This window comes from Eublepharis macularius, chromosome 6 (genome assembly GCF_028583425.1).
Source record: "Eublepharis macularius isolate TG4126 chromosome 6, MPM_Emac_v1.0, whole genome shotgun sequence".
Classification (NCBI taxonomy): domain Eukaryota; kingdom Metazoa; phylum Chordata; class Lepidosauria; order Squamata; family Eublepharidae; genus Eublepharis; species Eublepharis macularius.
In genome coordinates, this window is record NC_072795.1 from 63,888,761 (window position 1) to 63,894,905 (window position 6,145).

Consider the following 6,145-nt stretch of genomic DNA (forward strand, 5'->3'; position numbering starts at 1 on the left):
CCCTCAAGTTTATAATTTGATAATCAACACAAGGAAGGCAACAGAGAAAGGAAAATATGGTGCAAGAAGGCAAACGGAATATATGCAGTTACATATGCAGAATATGCAATTACAAACTTACTTGAAATATTTATTTCCCACCTATCTATACAAATGTCTGCAGCTTACAATATCTAAAAACAATAAAACTATGTATTTATTATTTAGCACGTTTAGCTCACCCTTCCTCCGAGGAGCCCAGGCCAGCATACACTGTTCTCCCCTCCTCCATTTTATCCTCATAACCCTGCGGGTCTAAGGTTAACCTTGCAAGTTAGGCTAGGAAAGCATGATCCACCCAAGGTCACTCAGTAAAAGGCTCACGGCAATCAAGGAAAGTCAGTGGATTTAGAAGGGAAGAACTCTCTTTAGGATGGCACTGTTATAATCCTAAATCAGCCAACATAAAACCAGGGAAAGCCTTTTCAAAGAACGGTGGCCATTATGATAAAGCAACAAATAAAACTCCATGATGGCGGGAACTAAAGGCTAGAAAATCATCTTTGCTTTTCAGTGCTAAGGAAATTTATGGATGGAGGGACTTCCCAAGCTGAGCTGCCACTACAGAAAAGTTCCTTTCTCTGGTGATCTTCTACCTAGTCTGTGATAGTAGAGGTACACAGCAGGGGCTCTGAGGAAGATCTTAAATTAGTGGGCAGGTTCATTATGGGATGATGTGCTCTTTTAGGTACCCGGGCCCCAGGTTATGAAAAAATAGCCAACCACGCTACAAAATTGTGCCTGAAAATCAACCAGAGCTTAGAGTTTGTAAACTGGAAAAATTTAGTCCCTGCAATGTATACCTGCTCGCAGCCTAGGCATCATATTTTAAACCAGTGGAAGCTTATGAACTGTTGTCAAAGGCAGCCCCATACAGAGTACATTACAGCAGTCCAACCTTGATGTAATCACAGTATGGATACCTGTGGCCAAATCATGCCTCTCAAGGAGGGCTGCAACTGGTGAACCTGCTGAAGCAATGCACTACATGCTACAGAGGAGATCCATGCCTCCAGCTGCTGCCCCATTTCAAAAAGGACCCCAAGTTGGGTAGTTTCTGCCCAGAACAAGCAGCCTTTTTAGTCCTCGAATAGACTTATTATCTGCCAGCAGTGCATCCACTGTCTCATCTGATTCGGTTGAAAAGGAGATGTAGAGATGGGCATCATCTTCATATGAATGACATCGTAGCTCAGAACTCTGGTAGCCTCTTCCTGCATTTTTGCAGATACTTATTTCTACCCCGCCCTCCTCACAAATGGGCTCAGGGTGGCTAACAACATTCATAAAACACAGTGAATTAATCACAAAACCATAAAATCAATAATAATCTTTTAAAATCATTAAAATAGTCCAGGAACAGGCTATTTAAATAAATATTTGGGAGTCCGTAGATGGGCATAGTAGATGGCCGAGGGCAGCCCCAGAAAAAGTGGTGGTCTTAGATGGAAGAAGGGGGACACCTGCTGGCACTCAGCCAAAGGCCCGGCGGAACATCTCCGTTTTACAGGCCCTGTGGAACTAACAGGTCCCACAGGGCCCGGATCTCCAGGGGGGGAGCGTTCCACCAGGCTGGTGCCAGGGCAGAAAAAGCCCTGGCCCTGGTTGAGGCCAGACGGATGTCCTTCGGGCCGGGGACCACCAGGAGTTACTTGTCTGCAGAATGCAATGCCCTGCAGGGGATGTAATGGAAGAACCAGTCCCGCAGGTATGCAAGTCCCAGTCTGTGAAGGGCTTTAAACACCAAGGTTAACACCTTGAACCAGATCCGGAACTCCACTGGGAGCCAGTGCAGTTGGCACAGCACAGGATGAATGTGCGCTTGGATTGGCGTTCCAGCAAGACGCGTGCCGCTGCGTTCTGGAACAGCTGTAACTTCCGGGTCAGGCCCAAGGGCAGCCCAGCGTAGAGTGAGTTGCAGTAGTCTAAGCTGGAGGTGACCGTTGCATGGATTACTGTGGCCAGGTCCTGGGGCGAAAGATAGGGCACTAGTTACCTGGCCTGTCAAAGATGAAAAAAGGCAGACCTAGCAACGGTCGTGACCTCGGCCTCCATTGAAAGTGTGGCATCCAAGGTCCCACCCAGGCTCCTCACTGTCGGCAAAGGTTTCAATTGTACCCCGTCACAGATTGGGAGCCGGGTCCCCAGCTCGATCACCCCAAGACCCAGACACAGAACCTCCATCTTCAGGGGATTCAGTTTCAGGCAACTCTGATGTAACCATACCGTCACAGCCTCAAGAACCTTGGCCCAGGAATGTTAAATAGCATGGGGGACAAAACTCTGCTAACTCCATGTTTTAGAGCAACAACATTCAAGTCCATTGGCCCCTTAGAGTCAACAAGAGTTTCAGAGTATATGAACTTCGGAAAGTCAAAACTCAATTTTTCAGATATTTTGGCTTTGACAAAAGCTTATATTCCCTGAAAATCTTGATGGTCTCTAAAGTGCCACTGGATTCAAATCCTGCTGTTCTCCTTCAGACCAACATGGCTACCCACCTGAAACTATCTCTATATTTTAGATATCACATGGTTCAGCGTGGGAGCCTATTAAGATATTTTTATAATCATGATGTTTTAGATACAAGTCTTTCTGAGTTTGGTTCTCTTGCAGGGCATTCCATAGAACCCCTGCCACAACAGGTGGAAATGGAAGCAGCCAAATAGTGCATACTGATACAGCCACACCCCTTAATGTCACCCTGCCACTGCCCACTTGCAGAACATAAGAAGGGATGAAATAAGGAAACACAGCTCCTACAAGCACTGCAGTCCAAGCTCTGCTCATGACCTGCATTCGATCCTGGCGGAAGCTGGGTTCAGGTGACCAGCTCAAGCCTTCTACCCTTCTGAGGTTGGTATAATAAGTACCCAGTTTCCAGGGGGTAAAGTGTAGATGACTGGGGAAGGCAATGGCAAACCACCCTGTAAAAAGTCTGCCAAGAAAATGTTGTGATGCGACGTCCCCCACACTGAGGGGGATGGTGAGAGCAGGAATAGCCTGGGAACTGACACATCATGGAGTTGCACACACATCTTGAGTTCCCTCCTGCAACCCTGTTCCCTTTTGCCAGGCATACACTCTTGAGGAAGAAAATGTGGCTAATCCCAGGGCTGGATTAAGACAAGCTGAATTATGTCACGTTTAAGAGGTCCTGTAGCGTAACCCCTCCAATGGTAATTTAATAATTTTAGTAACTTTTCAATTTAGAGGCCTCACACTGTAGTTTACTTAGTCGGGCATAAATCCAGTCACATCACCTGCAGGCCTCTGCAACTCACCAGAGACAATATCCCTGAATTCTTGCTCACAAGGGCTCACGTCTATGGGTGGAATGATGGTAGTGGGGGCTATAGAGCACTGGGCAATGGGAATACAGGCACTAGGGCAGTAACAAGGGGACAGGAGGTGTTCCAGTTATTTCCTCCATAGCTCATGATGGAAAGGGAAATGGGCCATGGATTTAAGCTCTGCTCAGATGCTTGTTGACAAGGCGGCAAAGAATACCTTTTGGCCAGAACCAACACCTGACACACTTGGGAGAACTCCTCTAACCACCTACCTTAGTGGTCACACAAAAACAAGACAGAGCAACGGGGATTAGGAATCCCCCATCAGCCCTGGCACTGCCACTAGCCACACATTCACCTGGGCAGACATGGCTACAGAGACACAGCACAGTGGAAATGCACAGATATGGTTACTTGGAGCAAACCCCGCATAGGGATGGTTACCAAACCAATCTTGAAAGAGTTCCAGGCACAGCTGAGGTTTTGCCCCATCAAACCCAATCACTTGGGATGGGCCAGTCATGCTGACAGGCTGCCAATCATTTTGGGCAGCAAGGGTTGCCTATGCAACACCCCCCTGCCACACTCTCGGGATCCCTGCTATCATCTGCTCCTACTCATCCTGCAACCCTTGTGCTTCATCCTTCACCTCCCTTTCATGCAGGCTGCCTGGCTTAGAAAATGCCAACAGTAATCAGGGGAGTGTGGTAAGGAGAGGAACCTGTCCTTGCAAGAGCATGTCTGTGCATGCCGTTGGGACAACCTCTCCAGTCCCCAGGTTAGCAGTGAACATGGGATGGGAAACACCTCTGCTCCAATAGGCACATTTATCGACCAGGATCAAGCACAGAGTTTTGAAAGCAAGGCAGAAGAATGGGGTTGCCCCAGCGAGAACCGCAAGACTGCATGGGAGATGACAGCCTGGAATCCAAAGAGGTCGGTGGAGTGGTTAGAAAGGAACAAACAAGTAACCAGCCCCTTCAAATCAGGCCTGCTCTACACATGCAGCAGAAGGAGGCGGTGGAATGGACTGCACCACTTCCAGGGAAATCACATTTTTGAATGCTCTCCTATGTAAAAAATACTTTGCAAGTAGAAAGCTAGCACATTGGGAAATAGACTGGCCTAGAGCCTTTGGCCTTGTTGTGTTGTTGTTTTTTTAATTTGCAGAGAGTTTTGTTTTATTATTTAACATATTTGTGTACGGTCTTTCTCCCTAGTGGGGACCCAAAGTAGCTAACAATGAAGAGAAGCGACAGAGAAGAAAGGAAAGGGAAGCTTCTGATTGCTAAGTGGGTCTTCTCTTTCCACCGGCTCATCCAGCTCTGGGCTCTGACTAGGGTTGCCAGTCTCCAGGTGGGAGCTGGAGATCTCCCTGAATTCCAACTGATCTCCAGGCCACAAAGAGCAGTTCCCCTGGAGAAAATGGCTGCTTTGGAGGATGGACTTTATAGCATTATACCCTGCTGAGATCTCTCCCCTCCCCAAACCCCACCCTTTCCAGGCTCCACCCCTAAAATATTCAGGAATTTCCCAACCTGGAGTTGGTAACCCTAGCTCTGACCCTCAGGCTAAAAACCAAAGAGCCAAGGGCTGCTCCTCTGAGGCCTTGCATTAGCCTGTGCAGAGAGGGAAGCAAACTTGGCAACTCAGCTGCTGCTAAGTAGCAAGATATTTCCCCATTCCTCTCCTGCTAGTTTTACATGGGGAGGGTTCAAAACCAGCATCCGTGCCCTGTTTTTCCATCTCAGTTGTCTAGCGCCTCATCCTGTTGCAGATGCTGGTTGGGGGTGGCTAGGAGCAATGCACAAGAAAGGTTCTTCTCTGGTCACCAGGGGTCATACCCAGCCTGGATTGTGCACTCCACCTCTTTCATTACTTTTGCAACTTGACATGGCCCCTACTCCCTACACCCTCTCCCCCCTCCCCTCCTATATATCTCTGGCCAGTTTCTTCATACACTCCATGCATCTGACAAAGAGAGCTGTGGTTCTCGAAAGCTTATGCTACAATAAACTTGGTTAGTCTTAAAAGGGGTTACAGGACGCTTTACTATTCCCTAGTCGAAAGCTTATGCTGCAATAAAATTGGTTAGTCTTAAAGGTGCTACTGGACTCTTTTTGATTTTACTATTCCCTAGTCACCAGTTTTTGTTTCGGTGCCTTGAAACGTTTCCTATTTTCAGCGCCCTGCAGGGTCGGGTAGGACATGGCCAGAGGCCCTCCATTTGAAAAGGCCCCACAGCATCACCCCAAACCGCAACGAAATAACGAGGCCCTGCACTTTACCTGGACGTGAATCCAGGTCTGACTCCTTACCAGCGCAGAGCCGCGCCCCTAAGCAAGGATCCCCTCTGGGCCCCATCCCTCCGCCCCAAAGTCTGAAGGCAAACTGCTTGCCCACCTCCGTAGGCGGCAAGAATTTTGCCCTCCTCGTGGCAGCCTTGCACTAGAGGAAACGAGACCTGCGGGCTCAGAAAAAAGCGGCGGTCCGAGGGAACCAGAACTCGCGTCAGTTGTATCTTTTTAACCCAGAACCGCGCCGCCCCCGTCCGCATCCTCTCCCCGCCCCCAGCGCAACTCGGCCCGATTAAGTTCAACGCCCAGCCCGATGCAGCCCAGGGGGCGAGCCGGCTAAACCCTGGGGGCTCTCCCGCGCGCAAAGGCCCGGAACCTGCTGAGGGAGGCCAGGCGCGCGTCAGCCAGCTCCGAGGGGGCGGGCAGGCGGGCGGCTTGCCCCTCCCGGTCCCGGCCGATGGCGAGTCACATGCTTCCCCGGGGCTGAGTCACGCGCGCGGGCGGCAGCTGCCCTGG